Source organism: Saccopteryx leptura, unplaced genomic scaffold (genome assembly GCF_036850995.1).
Source record: "Saccopteryx leptura isolate mSacLep1 unplaced genomic scaffold, mSacLep1_pri_phased_curated manual_scaffold_68, whole genome shotgun sequence".
NCBI classification, from domain to species: domain Eukaryota; kingdom Metazoa; phylum Chordata; class Mammalia; order Chiroptera; family Emballonuridae; genus Saccopteryx; species Saccopteryx leptura.
The window spans coordinates 87,733-111,550 of record NW_027095750.1 but is presented as its reverse complement, the minus strand read 5'-3'; the positions used below and the strand labels follow the sequence as shown (position 1 = coordinate 111,550).

General features: G+C 36.9%; 1 long non-coding RNA gene across 1 annotated transcript; it reads right to left on the bottom strand.

The window, feature by feature from the left end:
- Nucleotides 1–1,866: 1,866 nt before the first annotated feature.
- Nucleotides 1,867–4,692, bottom strand: LOC136387081 (uncharacterized). Its single transcript, XR_010748073.1, has 3 exons — nt 4,631–4,692; nt 2,217–2,263; nt 1,867–1,943 (listed from the first exon to the last, which is right to left on the bottom strand). It is a non-coding gene; the product is annotated as an uncharacterized lncRNA (long non-coding RNA).
- Between the last annotated feature and the right edge of the window lie 19,126 nt (nt 4,693–23,818).

Sequence of the window (23,818 nt, the reverse complement as noted above, 5' to 3'; positions counted from 1 at the left end):
GAGGGAAGTTCATAGCATTATAGGCATATCTTAAGAAGCAAGAAAAAGCTCAAATAAACAACCCTGCATCTAAAAGAACTAAAAAAAGAACAACAAATAAAGCCCAAAGGAAGTGGAAGAAAGGAAATGATGAAGATCAGACCGGAAATAAATGACACAGAATCTAAAAAAAATACAGAGGATCAATGACCCAAGAGCTGGTTCTTTGAAAAGGTAATCAAGAAATGGAAGTGGAGAGGTAACAACGGACACCAAAGATATACAAAATATTGTAAGAAAATACTATGAAGATCTGTATGCCAAAATATTGGACAATCTAGGTTGGGGGGGGGATTGATGCTTTTCATCTCTCTCCCTTCCTGTCTGTCCCTATCTGTCTGTCTCTGACTCTCACCCTAAAAAAGAAAAAAGATAAGAAAGAAATGTAAGTTACTACATGCTTTCTCACTATAACATCTCAGAACATATACGACTGTATCCAGAGCACCTAGTCAAGTGTCTGCTATGTAGTAGGGAGGTTTGAGAAATGTGCTGAATGATTACATGAATATAACTTTACTATACTTTAAAATATATCTTTAGTCTCAATGTAGAATTACAAAGTAGGAGCATTTTTTATGGCTTTAAAATACTGTTTCAAAAAGACCATACCAATTTTCAGTGCCATTGTCAACATAAGCAGCATTTACAAAAAAAAAAAAAGGATTACATCTTCTCAAAATGATGACATCTATTTGAACAGTGAGATAATGTAATATTTTACTTCACATGATAGTCAAAAACAATCTCTACAAGGTAGGTATTATTAAAATTTCCATCTGACTGATGAGAAAAGAGAAATTTAGAAATCTTACCTCAGATCACACAGGGAGTGATGGCAGGAATGATATGCAAATCCAGGTCCAGCCTGCCAACCACTATGCTGACTGCTCTATCAAAACCTTGCTAAATTAACAGGCAAAGAACAGAACCTTGCTATTTTAACTGTACTGAGACTTTTTTCTATTTCCCAAGGGGAAATATTTTTCTGATTTAACTGTTCGAATCCCTTCCAAGTTTCTGAACTGGAATTTTTACTACTTTCCCTGTAAGTTATATTTACTCTTTAAATCAAACTTCTTTATGCTGAAAACTATACCACTATTACCATAGCCAAAGAAAGCAAGAATCTCTCTGGTAGTGACATCAAATTGTTGGCTTAACCTGAGTTTAGAAGCAATAACAATTTCTAAGTCTCCTTCCCAACTGCTTCTGAAAAGTCATATATTTCCCATCCCACACTTGATTTTCCAGCCAGAAACGCAAAATACGAAGAAACACTATCTTCTGGTTAACAAAGATTAGCAAGGAAATGTCAGTTCCTAACCATTATCACAATGTGTTTGCACTAATTTTTAATGCTATTGACTTCTATTTCACTTCTAGAAACAGGGAAAGCAGAGATACCTTACTGACTGCTGCAGACCTTGGGTCTGAGTGTGGAAATGCCAAGACGGTGTTGGGTAACCTTGGCTCTGACACATGCTATTCCTAGGTCCTCGGTGTACAGCCTATTAGCAGTGCGGACTGGTTCCATCAAATACTTTGAGTTTTCGAAACCACTTGATCTGGAAGCCCTGGAATCTCGATCCCTCAAAGAGAATGGTTTTTACACACAATATTAACTGGTTTCCAAAGTCAGTAGCCAATCTAGTATATATATATATTTTGGCCCATAAAAATAACAATCCCATCCTCTCCTCATTCTTATCTGTTTAGATTTCCCTGAGCAAGTAAACAAGCCACAAGAAGAATAGGCATGTGCAACTTAAATGACATAAAAACCGATCTCCCTAACCACAAACCTCACACAAAAAATGCAACTTACTTTCTGAAAGGACCATTTCGAAGATCTTCAATGTAGTTCTGTCTTTCTATGCAATGACCCCGGCATCTATTGAATACTGAGGAGTGGAAGAACTGTTAGACATAACTACAAAAAGCACTTCTCTCCCAGAGAAAGCAGATCAGAGCTGAAATCCACTGTCTATCTATTAAGGCTGTTCTAGATCAATTATTTCAGATACATCCCGACATAATGTTTTGCCTAAAGATAATTTCATGTCAGAAGAAATAAATTACAAACTTTTCTTTTCTTCCAGAAATTGAGAATTTCATCTACATTTCTACCTCAACTTCTACAAAAAGGAAAGAACATCTATAACCCTCATACTTACATTCAATTGCAACATCTGGCCTCATGCCTTCTACATCAATCAAATATCTAACAAAACAACATAATTGGAGTCATTTATATACTTAAAAAAGCAACTTTTTCAGAAAATGTCTAATTTCACTTACCAATATAGTATAAAAATCTTAAGAAAATATTAGCACATCTAATCCAATAATTAAAGATAATTAAGAATGATATACCACGATCACAAAAAGGCTTTATTCCAAGGATGAAACAAACTTTAAAATCTATTAATAAAATTTCTTACATTAATGTAACAATTTAATAAATAAAAGAGAAGAAAATACCAAACAGAATTCGCAGATGTTAAAAATGTACTTGATAAAATCCAAGTAATTTTTAAAATCAAAATATGATCATATTTACCAGGAAATGAACATATAGCAAAAGAGAAATTAAGGAAAATATTAATAGCATCCATAAAAAATATTATTTAACCAAGTGATGGGTCAGCAGATTACGAGTCACCATTACTTCATTTTTCCTTACTTTCATTTTCAACCCACCACAAATCTTAACAATAACATCACTTAAATAGCTCTAGAATGTCCAGATCTTTCTCCCAAAATGAACATCACACCCAGGACCAAACCACCATTAAGTTCAATGTCCACAAAAGCCTCCTAACTTGTCTACATGCTTTCTCCCTGTGCCTCTGAGGTGTATTCTCCACATAGGACAAAATAGATAGGTGGAGAATGCAAATGATCATGTTCTACACTAACCCTCAATGAAAAAAGATCAATGATTTTCTATTACTCTTAAGATAAAGTAAAAAACCTTAAGTATAAGCCTGCATGATCTAGATCCTACCCATATTTCCAGTTCTATTTCAATGCCATACTTCCACCACAGCCTAGCCTTCCTGGCCAGTCCCCCTTATAGGGTCTTACTTTTCCTTATACCCATAATTCTCTCCCCAATGCCCCTGTCTTCTTAATATCTACTATTCCTTCAGATAGCAAATCAAACCTCCCCACAAAAAGCTTCTCTAATCTTCACAGAGAGGTCAAATCTTCCCCATTAATATGCATCTTCATACCATGTTCCCCTCCACCTTGGCACTTGTCAAAGTTTAATTCTATATGCATTTCTGTGATTCGTGAATAGCTATTCTCTCTCTAGACTGTTAGATTCCTAAAGGGCCGATCAAGTGTATTTGCTCACAAACTCACAAGTCTTTTGGCTAGCACCCTGCACTGTGCTTACAACAACAAATGCTCAATAAATATTTTCTGAATAAACAAACACAAATCAGTATACTGTAGCAACAACCACAAAAAATAATATGAACATCAGGTTTTTCATTAAGAAATTCCCTCTTGCCTGACCAGGTAGTGGCACAGTGCTGGAAGAATGGCCTGGGATGCTGAGGACCCAAGTTCAAAACCCCAAGGTCTCTGGCTTATGCGCAGGCTCATCCAGCTTGAGTGCAGGATCACCAGCTTGATCAAGGTCGGCTTGAGTATAAAATCACAGACATGAACCCATGGTCACTGGCTTGAGCAAGGGGTCACTAGCTCGACTGTAGCCCCCTGGTCAAGGCAGATATAAGAAAGCCATCAATAACAACTAAGGTGCCACAACTATAAGTTGATGCTTCTCATCTCTTTCCCTTCCTGTCTGTCTGTCCTTGACTGTGTGTCTCTCTCTCACAAAAAAAAAAAAAAAAAAAAAAAATTCTGTCTCAGTGAAAAATTAGCTGAGACAATAGCATATGTAGTTGAAAATGTTCATAGAATAATGCTCATTAATTTAATGGTTTTTTTTTTTTATTTTTCTGAAGCTAGAAACGGGGAGAGACAGACAGACTCCCGCATGTGCCCGACCGGGATCCACCCGGCACGCCCACCAGGGGGCGACACTCTGCCCACCAGGGGGCGATGCTCTGCCCCTCCGGGGCGTTGCTCTGTCGCGACCAGAGCCACTCTAGCACCTGGGACAGAGGCCAAGGAGCCATCCCCAGCGCCCAGGCCATCTTTGCTCCAATGGAGCCTCGCTGCGGGAGGGGAAGAGAGAGACAGAGAGGAAGGAGAGGGGGAGGGGTGGAGAAGCAGATGGGCGCTTCTCCTGTGTACCCTGGCCGGGAATCAAACCCGGCTGAGCCAACCGGCCAGGGCCTAATTTAATGTTTTATAGTATCAAAATCTTCTGATTTTATCTTCATCAGTAAACAAAGGAATAATGCAGCCTTTTAAATATGCACTAATATATATGCATTTTTAAAGTCTGAAAAAATATGCTCTAAATTACTACTGGCCATAATCTCTGGGTGGTGGGCAATATTGCTTTCTACTCCATACATTTCTATCATGATTGCACTTTTTGCAACTAATTAATATCAGTAATTAAACAAAACTTAGATGTGATCTGCCTGTAGTGGTTATAACTCACCTGCACATGAGGTAGCCAGTCCTGTTTAAACCATGGGTGCAGTGGACACCAATAAGTCTGTCTATAAAACAGAGAATGTAGAATTAAATAATTGAAGCACATACCCTAGAAAAAGTTATAGAATTTTCAGAGTAACATTTACGAGTTACCAAACCACAACTGCAATGGAAAAATAAATAAGTCTGAAGAGAACAGTGTTTTCTTAGGAACATACTATAAAGAATCATCTAATAGAAAATCAAAATTCATTGTCTCTGGGAAATTTTGCATAGTCTTCAATTAGATGCAATAGTGGAACTTACGAAAGGCCTGCTCAGGTACTTACATTAAAATAAAACTCTACTTTCCAAAAGCAAAAATAAATAAATAAATAAATAAATAAATAAATAAATAAATAAATAAAACTCTACTGATAAAAACTCATTTGTCTTATCAGTAACTGATGGTATCTAGAAAAAGGGAATTAAAAAAAATAACAAGCTGTAAGAAGAATGAAATTGAAATTCTCTCTCCCTTCCTGTCTGTTCCTGTTTTTCTCAGTAAAAAAAATTAATAAATAAAAAGACAGTTTCTTTTTTTTTTTTTTAAATAAATTTTTATTAATGGTAATGGGATGACATTAATAAATCAGGGTACATATATTCAAAGAAAACATGTCTAGGTTACCTTGTCATTAAATTATGTTGCATACCCCTCGCCCAAAGTCAGATTGTCCTTCGCCACCCTCTATCTAGTTCTCTGTGCCCCTCCCCCTCCCCCTAACTCTCCCCCTGTCCTCCCTCCCCCCACCCCTGGTAACCACCACACACTTGTCCATGTCTCTTAGTCTCATTTTTATGTTCCACCAATGTATGGAATCATGTAGTTCTTGTTTTTTTCTGATTTACTTATTTCACTCCTTATAATGTTATTAAAGATCCCACCATTTTGCTGTAAATGATCTGATGTCATCATTTCTTATGGCTGAGTAGTATTCCATAGTGTATATGTGCCACATCTTCTTTATCCAGTCTTCTATTGAAGGGCTTTTTGGTTGTTTCCATGTCTTGGCCACTGTGAACAGTGCTGCAATGAACATGGGGCTACATGTGTCTTCACGTATCAATGTTTCTGAGGTTTTGGGGTATATACCCAGTAGAGGGATTGCTGGGTCATAAGGTAGTTCTATTTGCAGTTTTTTGAGGAACCACCATACTTTCCTCCATAATGGTTGTACTACTTTACAGTCCCACCAACAGTGAATGAGGGTTCCTTTTTCTCCACAGCCTCTCCAACATTTGCTATTACCCGTCTTGTTGATAATAGCTAATCTAACAGGGGTGAGGTGGTATCTCATTGTAGTTTTGATTTGCATTTCCCTAATAACTAATGAAGCTGAGCATCTTTTCATATATCTGTTGGCCATTTGTATCTCTTCCTGGGAGAAGTGTCTATTCATGTCTTCTTCCCATTTTTTTATTGGATTGTTTGTTTGTTTGTTGTTGAGTTTTATGAGTTCTTTGTAAATTTTGGAAATTAGGCCCTTATCTGAGATGTTGTTTGAAAATATCATTTCCCATTTAGTTGGCTGTCTGTTTATTTTTATATCAGTTTCTCTTGCTGAGCAAAAACTTTTTATTCTGATGTAGTCCCATTCATTTATCTTTGCCTTCACTTCTCTTGCCATTGGAGTCAAGTTCATAAAATGTTCTTTAAAACCCAGGTCCATGAGTTTAGTACCTATGTCTTCTTCTATGTACTTGATTGTTTCAGGTCTTATATTTAGGTCTTTGATCCATTTTGAATTAATTTTAGTACAAGGGGACAGGCTGTAGTCGAGTTTCATTCTTTTGCATGTGGCTTTCCAGTTTTCCCAACACCATTTGTTGAAGAGGCTTTCTTTTCTCCATTGTGTGTTGTTGGCCCCTTTATCAAAGATTATTTGACCATATATATGTGGTTTTATTTCTGGGCTTTCTATTCTGTTCCATTGGTCTGAGTGTCTATTTTTCTGCCAATACCATGCTGTTTTGATTATTGTGGCCCTATAATATAGTTTAAAGTCAGGTATTGTAATGCCCCCAGCTTCATTCTTTTTCCTTAGGATTGTTTTGGCTATTCGGGGTTTTTTATAGTTCCATATAAATCTGATGATTTTTTGTTCCATTTCTTTAAAAAATCTCATAGGGATTTTGATGGGAATTGCATTAAATTTGTATATTGCTTTGGGTAATATGGCCATTTTGATTATATTTATTCTTCCTATCCAAGAACAAGGAATATTTTTCATCTCATTGTATCTTTTTCGATTTCCCTTAACAATGCTTTGTAATTTTCATTATATAGGTCCTTTACATTCTTTGTTATGTTTATTCCTAGGTATTTTATTTTTTTTGTTGCAATCGTGAAGGGGATTATTTTTTTGAGTTCGTTTTCTAATATTTCATTGTTGGCATAGAGAAAGGCTATGGACTTCTGTATGTTAATTTTGTATCCTGCGACCTTACTGTATTGGTTTATTGTTTCTAATAATCTTTTTGTGGAGTCCTTCGGGTTTTCGATGTATAGGATCATATCATCAGCAAAAAGTGATACCTTTACTTCTTCTTTTCCAATATGGATGCCTTTTATTTCTTTGTCTTGTCTGATTGCTCTGGCCAGAACTTCTAGCACCACGTTAAATAAGAGTGGAGAGAGTGGACAACCCTGTCTTGTTCCTGATTTAAGGTAGAAAGTCCTCAGTTTTATGCCGTTTAAAATGATGTTGGCTGATGGTTTATCATATATGGCCTTTATCATGTTGAGATATTTTCCTTCTATACCCATTTTGTTGAGAGTCTTAAACATAAAATTGTGTTGTATTTTATCAAAAGCCTTTTCTGCATCTATTGATAAGATCATGTGGTGTTTGTTCTTTGTTTTGTTGATATGGTGTATTACGTTAACCGTTTTGCGTATGTTGAACCATCCTTGAGATTCTGGGATGAATCCCACTTGATCATGATGTATTATTATTTTTTTTTTTTTCTTTCTTTTTTTTTCTTTTTTCATTTTTCTGAAGCTGGAAACAGGGAGAGACAGTCAGACAGACTCCCGCATGCGCCCGACCGGGATCCACCCGGCACGCCCACCATGGGGCGACGCTCTGCCCACCAGGGGGCGATGCTCTGCCCATCCTGGGCGTCGCCATGTTGCGACCAGAGCCACTCTAGCGCCTGAGGCAGAGGCCACAGAGCCATCCCCAGCGCCCGGGCCATCTTTGCTCCAATGGAGCCTTGGCTGCAGGAGGGGAAGAGAGAGACAGAGAGGAAAGCGTGGCGGAGGGGTGGAGAAGCAAATGGGCGCTTCTCCTGTGTGCCCTGGCCGGGAATCGAACCCGGGTCCTCCGCACGCTAGGCCGACGCTCTACCGCTGAGCCAACCGGCCAGGGCTATTTTTTTAATATGTTGTCGTATTCGGTTTGCCAGTATTTTGTTTAGAATTTTAGCATCTGTATTCATTAGAGATATTGGTCTGTAGTTTTCTTTCTTTGTGCCATCCTTGCCAGGTTTTGGTATGAGGGTTATGTTGGCCTCATAAAATGTGTTTGGAAGTATTGCTTCTTCTTCAATTTTTTGGAAGACTTTGAGTAGAATAGGAACCAAGTCTTCTTTGAATGTTTGATAGAATTCACTAGTATAACCGTCTGGGCCTGGACTTTTATTTTTGGGGAGGTTTTTAATAGTTTTTTCTATTTCCTCCCTGCTGATTGGTCTGTTTAGGCTTTCTGCTTCTTCATGACTCAGTCTAGGAAGGTTGTATTGTTCTAGGAATTTATCCATTTCTTCTAGATTGTTGTATTTGGTGGCATATAATTTTTCATAGTATTCTACAGTAATTCTTTGTATATCTATGATGTCTGTGGTGATCTCTCCTCTTTCATTTTGGATTTTATTTATTTGAGTCCTGTGCCTTTTTTCCTTGGTGAGTCTTGCCAAGGGTTTGTCAATTTTGTTGATCTTTTCAAAGAACCAGCTCCTTGTTTTATTGATTTTTTTCTATAGTTTTTCTGTTCTCTATTTCATTTATTTCTGCTCTGATTTTTATTATCTCCTTTCTTTGGCTGGTTTTGGGTTGTCTTTGTTCTTCTTTTTCTAGTTCCTTAAGGTGTGAAGTTAAGTGGTTTACTTCGGCTGTCTCTTGTTTGTTCATATATGCCTGAAGTGATATGAACTTTCCTCTTATTACTGCTTTTGCTGCATCCCAGAGATTCTGATATGTCGTATTTTCATTTTCATTTGTCTGTATGTATCTTTTGATCTCTGCGCTTATTTCTTCTTTGACCCATTCATTTTTTAGAAGTATGTTGTTTAGTTTCCACATTTTTGTGGGTTTTCCCCCTCTTTTTTGCAGTTGAATTCTAGTTTCAAGGCTTTATGATCAGAAAATATGCTTGGTACAATTTCAACTTTTCTAAATTTGCTGATATTGTCTTTGTGGTCCAACATATGGTCAATTCTTGAGAATGTTCCATGTACACTAGAGAAAAATGTATACTCTGTCGCTTTGGGATGAAGTGTCCTGTAGATGTCTATCATATCCAGGTGTTCTAGTATTTCGTTTAAGGCCACTATATCTTTATTGATTCTCTGTTTGGATGATCGATCTAGAGCCGTCAGCGGAGTATTGAGGTCTCCAAGTATGATTGTATTTTTGTTAGTTTTTGTTTTAAGGTCAATAAGTAGCTGTCTTATATATTTTGGTGCTCCTTGGTTTGGTGCATATATATTAAGGATTGTTATGTCTTCTTGATTCAGTGTCCCCTTAATCATTATGAAGTGACCATTTTTTTCTCTGAGTACTTTTTCTGTCTTGTAGTCAGCATTATCAGATATGAGTATTGCTACACCTGCTTTTTTTTTGGGTGTTGTTTGCTTGGAGTATTGTTTTCCAGCCTTTCACTTTGAATTTGTTTTTATCCTTGTTGCTTAGATGTGTTTCTTGTAGGCAGCATATAGTTGGATTTTCTTTTTTAATCCATTCTGCTACTCTGTGTCTTTTTATTGGTAAGTTTAATCCATTTACATTTAATGTAATTATTGACACTTGTGGGTTCCCTACTGCCATTTTATAAATTGCTTTCTGTTAGTTTTGTATCTAGTTTGATTCTTCTCTTTTGTTTTTCTATCATTTGTTTCTGTTTGTTTGTGTTCCATACTTCTTTCCTCTGTTGCTACCTTTTTTAAGTCATGTGTTTTTGTGGTGGTTTTTTCTAGGGTGGTTACCATTAAGTAATGAAAAGGGTACCTACCATATTCATTGTAGTACCCTATCTTATAAGTATTTCTGCACTTCATCGTCCTTTGCTACTGTTAATCTCCATTCTCTCCCCCCTTTTTTTTTCCTTTGTTGTCACAGTTTAAGTTTGGTTTTATTGTGTTCTTGGTGGAGCTGTTACTTGTGGTGTTGTTTTCTTTTGTTCTTTGAATCTGGTTGGAAAACCCCCTTTAGTATTTCCTGGAGTGGGGGCTTTCTCGTGATAAATTCTCTCATCTTTTCTGTATTTGTGAATGTTTTTATATCTCCTTCATACTTGAAGGATAGCTTTGATGGGTATAGTATTCTTGGCTGAAAGTTCCTCTCTTTCAGGGCTTTAAATACTGGGGTCCACTCTCTTCTAGCTTGTAGAGTTTCTGCTGAGAAATCTGATGATAATCTAATAGGCCTTCCTTTATATGTTGTACTCTTCTTTTCCCTGGCTGCCTTGAGAATTTTTTCTTTGTCATTGGTTTGTGTCATCTTTATTATGATGTGCCTTGGAGTGGGTTTGTTGGGGTTAAGAAAACTCGGTGTTCTGTTTGCTTCTTGAATTTGAGGCTTTAGTTCTTTCCACAGGCTTGGGAAGTTCTCGTCTATTATTTGTTTGAGTATATTCTCCAATCCATTTTCTTTCTCTTCTCCCTCTGATATACCTATTATTCTTATGTTATTCTTTCTGATGGAGTCAGATAATTCCTGTAGGGCTTTCTCGTTTTTTATTATTTTTGAGTCTCTTTCTTCTTCTCTCTGTTGTGCCTCAAGTTGTTTGTCTTCTATTTCACTAATCCTATCTTCAATCTGGGTTGTTCTGCTAGCTAAGCTTGTTACCTCGTTTTTCAGCTCGTGAATTGAGTTTTTCATTTCTGTTCGATTTGTTTTTATAGTTTCAATTTCCTTGGTAATATATTCTTTGTGTTCATTGAGTTGTTTTCTGATCTCCCTATATTGCCTTTCTGTGTTTTCTTGTATATCTCTGAGTATTTTTAAGATTTCTATTTTAAATTCTCTGTCATTTAGCTCCAAGGCTTCCAATATGTTAAGTCTTTTCTCCATAGATTTTTCCACATCTATTTGTGTTACCTCTCTTTCTTTTGTATCCATAATATTCGATTTCCTCTTTCTTATTGGCATCTGAGGGTGGTCTTGTTGATAGCACTAATTAGAATTAATAAAGAGTAAAAAGTAAAACAAAAAAAACAAAAAAAAACAAAAACAAAAAAAAAACAAAAAAAAACAAAAAAAAAACAAAGGGTAAAACACCCCACAAAAAAAAGCAGTAATAATTTATTATTTCCCCCTTTTTTTTCTTTCTTCTCCTTCCCTCCTCTCCCCTCTTCAGGGAAATATCGTGCCTATAATGGAGGGCCTGGTTTGCGGTGAAGAGTTCAAGGGGCAAAAAAAGGGGAGTAGGGACCTACTAAATGCAAAAAAAAAAAAAAAAAAAAAGGAAGAAAATCTTAGACAAGCATAAGTTGATCTGCCTGCGGGTGATGGTCAACTAAGAGATATAATGAGAGGGATAAGATGGAACCAGAAAAAAGGACAAAAAAAGGAATAAAGAAGAAAAAAATAAAAATAATAAGTAAAAATATGTTGTATTAAGTGGAGCAAAGACCAAATACAATGGAGACCTTGGGTTGGGAGGACCCAAAATGCCACAAAAATAAACTAACAAGATAAAAACAAAAACAAAAGCGAAAAAGAAAAATAAAGCCAAAAAAAACCTTGAGTCCCAAATTAACTAATTTGTTCGTGATTGAGGATTAAATGGGAGGAAAGTAAAACAAGAAAAGAAAAAACGAATAGAAAGGAAAAAATAAGAAAAAGAGAAAAACGAAGGAAGAAATAAAAAAGGAAGAGAAAAAAACAAAATAAAGCAAAAAACAAACAAACAAAAAAAACAAAACAAAAGAGGAGAGAGTGAGAGTTAAGTGTCCTGGAGTATAACCCCAAAGGAGGGTGAGGATGAAGAAGAGAAATAAAATGTAACACTTATGGGTAGTGTAGTTCAAGAAAAGGGAAGCATAAGATGGGCAGAGAATAGAAGGACTGAGGTGGAGGAAATAAAGGCAATAAGATAGAAGAAAACAACAACAACAACAACAACAACAAAAAAAAATTAGTGGAACAAGTTGTAAAGTCTGTGGATTTTTCTTGATTTTGAGATGTTAACTTCTTCCTTTTTCTTTTCTCTCCCTCTTCCTGGTCGGTGACTCTGTACCCCAGGCTCTGCCCCTGTGTCACATTTAGGTAGGGATTTGCAGTTGATGGGATTCTATGGCAATGTCATATAATTGGCTTTAGTCTTGCTGGTAGTCAAGGCTTGTTGGCGTTTGCAGGGTCCAACGATGAGAGAGTTTGCTTTCGTGGATTCTCTCTCCTAGTCCCCCCTTCCTGAATTAGCAGCCTGGTGATCCAGCTATAAGGCTGCCACTGTTTCTGCCTGGGGAGTAAGAGGCTCAAAGAGCTGGGAAATCCCCACTCTATCCCCACTCAGTGCAAGGCTTTGGGAAGGGCTCTGACAGTCAGGGCCTCCAGTGTAATCAGGCGGGGGTGGGAGTCAATTGTTGTCAAGGTGACTGTTCAGCGCCTAGCATTCAGTTGGACCTCTCAACCCAGGCTTTCCACACTTTGTAGCCTGTTTTGGCTGGTAAGAAGAGGCACTAGTCTCTGCTTGCGACTAGTGTGGTATAGATCTTATTATCTGCCAAGTCCTTCTTGTTAGCGTTTATCCCTGAATATGGAGGCTCTATCAATCAGAAGTTGCCCCCGCCCCTTTAGCGAGAGGCACTAAAAAATATCACGCCTCTTGTCTTGGGTCGGTGAACTGAGAGAGATCTTATCAATTAGAACCGAGGGTGCGCAGATTTCACGGGTTAAGTTAATTTTAGTAATTGGGTCGCAGCTGTGCTCCCGAAGGTATTTCAGGCTGCCTGCGCGCGCCCCTCCCCCAACGCTTGATTGTTGGCTTGAATGGCTGGGTGAGGTGCCCCGCCCGCTGAGAGAATCTCCCAAGTAGGGAATACCGCCCTGGGGCCTCTCCCGCTCCCAGTGCGCGGGCCGCTGGGAATGTTAGTGGTGCTCGGTCTGCAATGCTCGGTCTGCAACCAGACCGGGCGCGCGCCAGCGGCTGCTCGCCGCTCGGGAGTGTGGGCGGTGCTCGCTCTGCAACCGACCCGGGCGCTGCTCACGGCGGCTCGCGGCGGCGGCTGGCGGCGGCGGCTGCTCGTGGCTCCCGAGTGCGGGATGACTTACCACAGGCGCACTTCCTCCCGGCTTGAATGAACGTCCCTGCGGTAGCTTCCTCCACACCCTCGTCTCTCAGATTCGAGTGATAACAGTCCTTTTGCTTTCAGTTTGTGTGGAACTCCGTAATGCTCCAAAGATAAATTTTCCTGTTTCTAGTTGATAAATTTGTTGTGATTTTGGGGAGATCTGTCGGACGCGCTGCTCACGGCGCCATTTCCATGACGTCACTCCAAAAGACAGTTTCTGTAGTATTGCTGAGTTCCCAAGACACCTCCATAATTTGCCTCATTTTCTGCCCATCACCTGCCATGGCTTCATGATCCCTGTGAGGTATGCCCTCCCGTAAACAGTCCTGGTGGTAGTTTACAATGAAAAAGCAAGACTTGGAAATATAAGCGCAGGCTACACAGCAGGCAAACTGAACAAACACAAGAATCACTTCTAAGGCTTTTAACCACTATGCCATAGGATTTATTAGCCCATCATTTTTTTTTTTTTTTTTTTTTTGTATTTTTCTGAAGTTGGAAACAGGGAGGCAGTAAAATAGACTCCCGCATGCGCCCGACCGGAATCCACCCAGCATGCCCACCAGGGGGCGATGCTCTGCCCATCTGCGGCATTGCTCTGTTGCAACCAGGGCCATTCTAGCGCCTGAGGCAGAGTCCATGGAGCCATCCTCAGCGCCCGGGCCAACTTTGCTCCAATGGAGCCTTAGCTGCAGGATGGAAAGAGAGAGACAGAGAGGAAGGAGAGGGGGAGGGGTGGAAAAGCAGATGGGCGCTTCTCCTGTGTGCCCTGGCTGGGAATCGAACCTGGGACTCCCGCACGCCAGTCCGATGCTCTAGCACTGAGCAAACCGGCCAGGGCAGCCCATTATTTTTTTAAATTATGTGAGAAATTACAAACAATAGCGAGCGACTGATCTGCAAAATATGTTCCTGTGAGTAGGTGTAGTCTGGTAGAAAGATACTCAGCATCTCCTGTCTGGATTACTACTTCCCCCTGTAATCTCTTCTGATTCATGATCCTCCATATGGAAGATGTCATCTTTCTAAGATAGACACCTGGATGGGTTTTTCCCTTGTTAAAAGAATAAAACCCAAATGCAAAGCATAGCATTTAGACTCTTAATAAACAGATATCAATCTGCCTTTCCAACTAAACTGGAAGTCCACAATGATTTGAACTATGAATTACAAGGACCTACATGAGCCACCTCCCTCCTGGCCCTTGTCATCATCTCTGATCCCATTTTGTATTTCTCTGATCTCACTCACTCTCCCCATTCCAATGACACTGGCCTCCTTGCTATTCCTCAAACATGCCAAGGAGAGTCGAGCCTCAGGGACTTTGCACTCCCTATTCCCTCTGCTTTAGAACACTACCTACCCTGTCTTCCCCAGATATCCAATGGCTTGGTTCCTTCCTTCCATTAAGGTGCTGCTAAATGATATCTTAATAGATCAATTCCTGGTCATCTGCCACATTGTCTCACCTCTTTATTCTGTTCTGTTATTCTCCAGAACTCTTAACACCATCTGACATTCCACACATTCACTCGTTTATTTGTCTCTCTGCCACTATGATATGAAATATAGAAGGACAAGAAGAACTTTTTTCTGTTCCTATCTCCTAGAACAGTGATGTCACCTTTGAGGGCGTTATATAAACATTTGTTGAAAATGAATACATGAATTCTGTGCCCTTTCACACTCCCCTCGGTGGCACCAGAGACTGACCCTCCACGACACAAGCTCAAGCCCTGTGCTTTGTACCTGTTCCCAATACCTGAGCTGTCCTTTCCTCAATTTGGTCAAATCCTGTTCTCTGCAGCGCAGCCCAAACACTGACTCCTCAGTAAGGCCTTCCTCAATCTCTCCTCTAAATTCCCAGTGCACTTAATTTATTCTTTTATTATAATTAACTCACTGACTGACTCATTGTTACTGCTTATTTATGTTCCTAGATAAGTGTCCATTTCTAATGAACAAAGACTGTTATTCACCTCTAAATACACATACCCTAAAATAGGCCCCAAAAGCTCTCAAGTGTTTATTCAATTTATTATCTTATTCTACCAGTTCTAGGGAGTGGATTGTGTAGGGTTGTCCTCTTCTTCAGTGAGCCTGGCACCTGTGGGAGGGACTTACAGCACAGGTAGCAAGTGCATCATAAGAGGTGTTTACAACCTCCCTTACTTGTACCCAAAGTACACAGAGAAAAAATTTTAAGTATTAATATTTCCTAAGAATATCAGCAAGTCTAATTTTTACCCAAGCAGTAAAACAAGACAATTTATTTGCTATGTAAGTTCCTCATTTGAATTTCTATATAGCTATGTCATACTTTGGGGTATCATGAATGTTATTCAAAATCAGGCTCACAACACTTTAGATATCTTGTTAGTTTCTTCCTAATGGCAATTCAATTTTTATTCTCTTGTATTATAATTCTCAAGTACAAAATTGAATTATTTATAATGCTAATTTTTTATCCTGCTATGAAACTCCAACTCAGGAACATGGAGATAATAAATATCCCAAATTTACAATGAGTTATCATCCAAATAGCCACTTTCCATGCCCTATAATGCACCTGCCTATCTTTCCCAACCTGCTAGTTAAGGGACATTCTGCTCTAGTTTTAAGCCTGTCTCTCCTATTCATGTACCTCCCTTTCTCTAACTACATTTTTGGCACTAAATACCAATGTAGTATGATTGAGCTACTCTGTATCTGCTATCTGCTTTTCCAGTCTCTGTTGTATAAGATTCCCTGAGCCTCTAATGTGGCTCAAATCTTTGTTAACGCTCTTCACATGTCTTTTTGTTCTGTAATCTAATTATGGTATTTAAAAGCTAGTTTCATGCTCATATTTCCCAGTCTGGGCTAGAATTTTGAACTTCAAATATAGATTCTTTACCTCAATATACAAATTTAACTTGAACCTTCACAACACCAAAATTTTTAGTCCTGCTTTCCTGGGACTGATCCAACTCTCATTTCTTATCCAAACTTACTTCATATAACTGCATGTTTCTTATTCAGTTTAATAAACCTTTCTGAGTTGTTTTGAAAAGGCTCAGTCATTATATTTAGAATAATTAACAAAATTGCAATCATAAAAGTGATTTCAATTTTCTGCTATTAACAAATTGTGACGAACAACATTATTAAATCAGAAATAAAATAATTCTTATAAATTCAAGTCACTGGATTTAATGTCCTTAATTACTAATATTCCTATTCAACCTCTTTGAATTCTCATATCATTTATTGATTCTATCATTCTTATGAATGTATACATACAATTTTGTATGTTCACTCAATGTTAAAAGTTACTAACTAGTTTTATACTTACATTATGACTCCTATGTCTATTGTGGTCCTTTATATAATGCTAAAGATATAGAATACATTCTGTAATTATGTATTTAATGTTCACAAGTTTATCTGACTGCCAAACAATGTGAAAAAATCCTGGAAAAATCTGAGTTTCAAGTAATATATATTTTGAATTATAAAATTGGACCTTGGAACATTTAGATTATTTTAGTCTCTGAAATGGAGAGAGATGTTTAGCAATTCAAACATTAAGGTCAATTCTCCAAATGAACTCAATTGCTAACAATAATTTTATAATTTCATAATATTTAAATAACAATATGCAGAGAATTCAATTTTAATTATAGTCCAATTTTTACCTAAGTAGTATACAGAGGATTGCTTATTTGCTATGTAAGTTCCTCACTTGAATTTCTACATAGCTATGTCATACTTTAGGGGATTATGCATGTTATTCAAATATTGAAGCAGTAAAAGTGTTTTTCTAAAACATGATATATTTATTTTTTTACTTATTTTATAAATATCACTTGAGTATCTATTGTTCTGAAATTATGCTAAATTCTGGTGATAAGTTACTTGAAAAGTGATATGATAAAATAGATATATAAAAGAAAAAGTCTACAATAAAACTTGACATATTAGTATAAATGTAAACATATTAGTATTTCTATATGAACTCACTGCAAAATATGCTTTTGACTGGATGGATCAATAAGTTTAGACAGATGCTATGAGTTTGGAGTAATAAATAGAAGTCTTTCAGAAATAGAATGGTTTTAGAATAAACTTTAAAACGTAGAAAGAAGCAGGTACAGAAGCACCAAGCCATGAAAGGGAACATTCCTCAGAATGAGAAGTCTTCAGTCACTAACCTCTTAACTAGTAGAAAATATGACTGGGGTGATAGATTGAAACCAAATTGTGAAGAAATTATATATCAAAGCCAAGAGTTTAGCCATTCCACTCATTCATGGAAAGACAACCACAGGTTTAATTTTTAATTTATTATTATTATTTTTTTGTATTTTTCTGAAGCTGGAAACAGGGAGAGACAGTCAGACAGACTCCCGCATGCGCCCTACCGGGATCCACCCGGCACGCCCACCAGGGGCGACGCTCTGCCCACCAGGGGGCGATGCTCTGCCCCTCTGGGTGTCGCTTTGCCATGACCAGAGCCACTCTAGCGCCTGGGGCAGAGGCCAAGGAGCCATCCCCAGCGCCCGGGCCATCTTTGCTCCAATGGAGCCTTGGCTGCGGGAGGGGAAGAGAGAGACAGAGAGGAAGGAGGGGGTGGGGGGTGGAGAAGCAAATGGTCGCTTCTCCTATGTGCCCTGGCCGGGAATTGAACCCAGGTCCCCTGCACACCAGGCCGACGCTCTACCGCTGAGCCAACCGGCCAGGGCCCAACCACAGGTTTAAAGAGTTATTGTGATTCTCAAATTAGTTTTGTTTCATTTGCCGAGTGTGTGTGTGTGTTTTGTGTGATTTAATTTTACATATATATAACAGATTTTTACTGAATGTCAGAATAAAATAACAATAGCAGAATGAATATAGTGAAATGTCAATGTCTTTTCCATTGCCAACTTGTGAAAAAGTGGGTTGACATATCGAACCTAGTCCCAGCAATAGGACAGTGTCTCATTTGCCTGATTCATTCAGAATCATCTTATTGCTCACACTTGGGTAACTTTTAATTCAGATATTTTATGATTAAAAAATAACCCATGGAATTCCTTTGAATAAAATGATTAATTAATGATTTGTTACATGATTCAATTTATGTCAACAGGCTTGAGATAAAGATTTCAGTGGAATTCTCAGAAAAAAGATGCTTTGTTCTTCTGAGATATCCACCAGAAAATAGCCTCCATTTCCTAATGGATAGATAGTTTGTTCCTGTTTTGCTATTTCGTTATGTTTCACTAAATGTACCTGAATTTGGTATCCTATTATAAGTATAAAACTGTGGGTAAACTTATTTTACTATGTGAAGTGATCCAGAATGTGGTCTTAGTTAATTAAATTATTCTAGGCAACAGTCCAATGTATAAAACAGTCCAATGTATTAGATTCATCCATGTGTTAAGACTGACTATAAGGTCAAAGTAAAATAATAATAATAATGGCTCAAATGCTTATATTCTTTTTAAAAATAAGATATGAGAGACTTTAAAATGACTGACAAAGAAAAATTTACTCAATATATTCCATATTTTTAATATTTCTGAAAAACATTTCTAAAAATCTATATAAAATGTAATTGTTATTTTTACAAAAATGTTTTTAGCTAATTATACTATTACAAAACTAATATAATTACTGATACTTTTATTAGAGGCAACACCTTGATATATAATCATTCAGTCTTCATTAGAGATGCTGTCATCCTTTATCAAATACTGCAAATATAGAAATAACTTCGGAAAGTAGTTTAACAAATACCTTTAAGTAATTAAAAAATATTTCATTATAATCTTGATATTGGAGTTTATTTAATCATGGACTTAATTTAGTAAATTTATGCACAAAAAGGCTTTTGAATAGATTTCTTTGAAAACAAAAAGTCAATTTTCTTTTTGCAGAATTGATTTCACTTATTTATGATCCACATTTGAACATGGCATTTCTAGATGAAAATAAGCAGATGGTTCTTTCTCAAGTGCTAAACAACATTTAATAAAAAATAAAAAAAACACTTCAAAAGCTCTTTTGATCAGGATTTTTGGAGGGAGATGAACATGAATTTGGGGTAGACAAAAAACAATGAGATTTTATGAGATTTAAAAATTGTATATTAACTATTCTTTAAAAACAGAAAGAAAATTGGTGGACAATAACTATCCTAACTTCACAAATACAGTTTGCTAGAACCTCTTTAAAAGTTGTTCAATTCTATATCTAGTTGTCAATATTATATAGATTTATCAATAGCTAATAGTAGAAGACTTAAATACCTAATAACATCATTGGTGAGTCTCTGAAAAGCTAAATTGCTTAAAAAACTTTTCCTACCATTTTCCATAATTAATGTTATTATTTAAAATACTTTTCAATGTGCTTCATAGATGATAAGGATGTTATTAGAGTGGAATAAAACAAAATGAAAGCTTGCCTCACTGAGCTCAATTTTTAATCAGAAAGAGGCGAGCAGAGTTGGGCGTAGAAGCCTGGTCTAGCTTTTTATTCTTCACTGAAGAATTAGAAGAAAACGTTCAATCACATGTGAACAAATTGAGAAACTCTGGAGTCCATGGAGGACTATTTAAAAGCTACTGCTGCATTAGTTAAACTTTTTTTTTTCCGGAGACAGAGAAAGAGTCAGAGAGAGGGATAGATAGGGACAGACAGATAGGAACGGAGAGAGATGAGAAGCATCAAACATCAGTTTTTCATTGCGACACCTTAGTTGTTCACTGATTGCTTTCTCATATGTGCCTTGACGGTGGGGCTACAGCAGACCAAGTAACTCCTTGCTCGAACCAGCGACCTTGGTCCAAGCTCGTGAGCTTTGCTCAAACCAGATGAGCCCGCGCTCAAGCTGGTGACCTCGGGGTCTCGAACCTGTGTCCTCCGCATCCCAGTCCGACTCTCTATCCACTGCACCACCGCCTGGTCAGGTAATCTTAACTTTTTGTATAGCCTAATCTATTTACTGATTACCTAGGTCATCTAAATAATTGAAAGGAATCACTGCAAAAAAATAAAAATAAAAATTAGAGCTCATTTGAACAGCAGATGTATTTCATTATAAGTTTTAAAATGCATTTTATTTTGTTCTATGGTCTTTCTTTTCATTTTTAATCCATTATTTGATGTATTTCTGAGGGAAGTACAACAATTAATTGTTAGCAAATTTGACTGTTTATCTTTATATTGTGTATTTTCAATATAAGTGTTTGACTCACATGAGAATTCACCAATGTTATACAGTATATATTTCATAGTTTATACATGCATAAGTATTTTAGTCTTCCCAGAATACTGAAAACTGCACAAAACTAACTCAATTGTTTTCTTGATGCACACACATTGTACCAGTGCTCTCCACTTTTATCTTGTTGATAAGGAAGAATGAACTGAAAGGAAAAGTTTAATGATTTTAAGAATGTCCTTTCTCAATTTAAAATGTTAATTTTATATAACTTTTTTCATGATGAAGAAATAATAAACCAAGCTTTACTAATTACTCCATTTGTCTTTTTTTAATAAGCAATAATGAATTTGATACCTTTTCTTATCTAATTATATTTTAATTTTATTTATTAATCAACACATCTATCCATTTTTGTAGTTTTTGAAGGTATTGTGTTGTTTCTGAAGTGACGTTCAACAAACTGTTCATATGCACACTGGTGCTAGAGCTGGATTAGAGCAGTTCATATGACCTAATTGTTACAATTCAAGTTTTGTGAGTTGATTGTCACAGTATTGAGAGCTAGAAATCGGTTATCCTGGGTGAGCTCTCCCACAGAAATTGGAAAACACTACAAAATAAAAAATAATATTTTTTAAGAACTGCTTTACTAGGACACCACTGAACAGGATAATAGAAAATAGAGTTTGTTGATTATACTTTTTGAACTCATCTCTTCTGATTGTCTATATAATAGTAAGAACATATCATTTTGATAAAAACAGGAAATTTGTTAATTTTTAAATAAAGAAAAATTACAATTTGGTATTTTGTGAAATCTTTTTCCTTATAAGTCTCACCCATTATCTTTTTAATTCCTTAAAACAAAATCCTTCCCTCACAAATATGATATCATTTTCATAATTTGGAAAGAAAATTTCATTTGTTTACCCAAGCCATTTCATTATTATAATTTCCAGACTTTATGAGAGATGACAGCAAACCCAATATTCAGAAAACCCAAGTAAAAGAGGACTTTCAAAAAATTCTCTATTTCTCAGCTGCGCTTGAAAAAAAGAGAAAACAGGACTTTTCAAAGACTAGATAAAATATGTGTGTTCTAGGTCTGGAGGAATTTACTTTAACTCTTGGGATGTCTAATTATATTTAATGAAGCAGTAACACTAATGCATATGTTAATGCATTCTTCTGTCTTACCTAAACAATCTTACATGTGTTAACTTGTCTTCATTAACCACAGCACAATTCTCTAGCATTGCTACTCTTTACCTATTTTCCTATTCTCAATTCTAATTCCTCCCTGTATTCTTAAGTAGATCTATTGGTTTTAGTATTCATGAAAAGTGAACTCCGAAGTTCCATGCATTGAGCTGTCTAAAGCCATTTGTTCTTTTGTTATTTGTTGTTTATAAATTGTTTTAATCACCAAATAGAACTAGTACTTATTTTCTTCTAATCAATACCTATTTTCTCTAAATGCCTTTCAAGGTATTTATTAGATACAATCTGCTTTCATTTAATATCACATTGATTTAATAACGTATGCTCTATTTGTGACAAAAGAAACAAAATTTAGAATTGGTTAACTATTGATTTATAACAAAATGATTTATACCCTGACTAGCTTGATGAATACATTGGATTGTTGATTCATCTTCCAGATTTGTTGGTAACCTTTATATTCTTTTTCAAGAAAGCATTCTCTTTCCATAAGTTTACCTGCTACATAGGTTAATGCTTGTTCTAACTGTAACTTTTCTGATCAATGGAATTGAAGCACCAGGCTTCACTCTCCCATATCCAACATCCATGGATTCTATCATCTGCCCTTACATACAACATACCTCTAGGACAGTATTTCAATTTCTGTGTTTTCTTTTCCCCTTTTAGGATAATTTTTCTGTAATTAGTTGACTGGCTCTGAAATCCTGAAGTGCAATAAAGACTACACAATAAGAACACAAAATGAAAACTGGAGATCATTTAATAAATACTGCACAACTTGTTTGCTCAGAGGTGTTTACTGCTCCCTGTATGTACATGTGAATATGTAATTCCAGGTCCTCAGAAGATCTTTGCAGATCTACATATTAGTGCTGCCATTTGTAAGGCCACAGATGTTAAAGTCAGACCAGTTGTTTCAAGACATAGAAAATCTGTGAGATGAAATAGGAAGGTACTATAAGTGTAAGGTCGGTGGATAATGGGGGAAAGGCCCGGGAACTTTGGCTAGGACCGCCCACAACCAAGCGCACCCAAAGAAACTTCCCAGAAGCCCTTTGAAAAAAAGCGACCATCTGCCAGGCAGTGAAATTTCACCACGTCATTATTACCTTGCCCACCCTAGGGACCCTTTATATATCCCTCACGTGGTTTAATCCTTGCGACTTGCCTAGCCTCTGTCCCCGGGTTAGGGAACCTCATCCGGTGGGATGCGGCTCTGTACTCAATAAAACCTTTTATTATTCCACACTTTGTGGCTCCGGCCCCTTCCTTCTTTCTCGGCCGGGAAAGATACCTCACAATAAGTATTGCGACAAATACCTCATAATTAGGCACAACTTTTTAATTTAAATTTATTAAAGTGACATTGGTTAATAAAATTATATAGGTTTCAAGTGTATCATTTTATGATACACTCTATGTATACTGCATTGTGTTCACTACCTAAAGATAAACCTTCTTCTCTCACCATGTATTTGACCCCCTTTACCTTCTATCCCCTCCTTTTTCCTCTGACAGAGAAGTAAAAAACCATATGATTTCACACATATGTAGGATATAAAACTGAAAGCAACAAATAAATAAGAAAAAAATGCATAGACACAGAAAAAGTCCACATACTGCAGACAACTTAATTTACATAATGTATCCTAATGGTGACTTTATAGACTTCCCATTAGTCTTAGATTGGTAGAAATGGTCTAAAAATAGAAGGAAATTTTAACAGTAGATATTACCCTAAGTAACAAAAATATTATGTTCATGTCACAACTAGATCAAATTATTATAACTTCACAAACTTTTTCCTTTCAGAACCTGATATAGTCTATAGCCGTGGTAGTCAACCTGGTCCCTACCACCCACTAGTGGGAGTTCCAGCTTTCATGGTGGGTGGTAGCGGAGCAACCAAAGTATAAATAAAAAGATTTAACTATAGTAAGTTGTTTTTAAAGATTTATTCTGCCAAACTTAGTGAAAATCCAACATAAAGTACTTGGTAAGTAATTATTATTATATGCTTTAACCTGCTGTAACTCTGCTTTATAAATTTTATAAAGTAAAGTTACTTCCCTACTCTATAAATCACCATTACTGTGGAACCGGTACGTGGTTAGAAAATTTTACTACTAACAGAGATACAAAAGTGGGCGGTAGGTATAAAAAGGTTGACTAACCCCTGGTCTGTAGCCATATCACCTAGAACATCATCAGGCT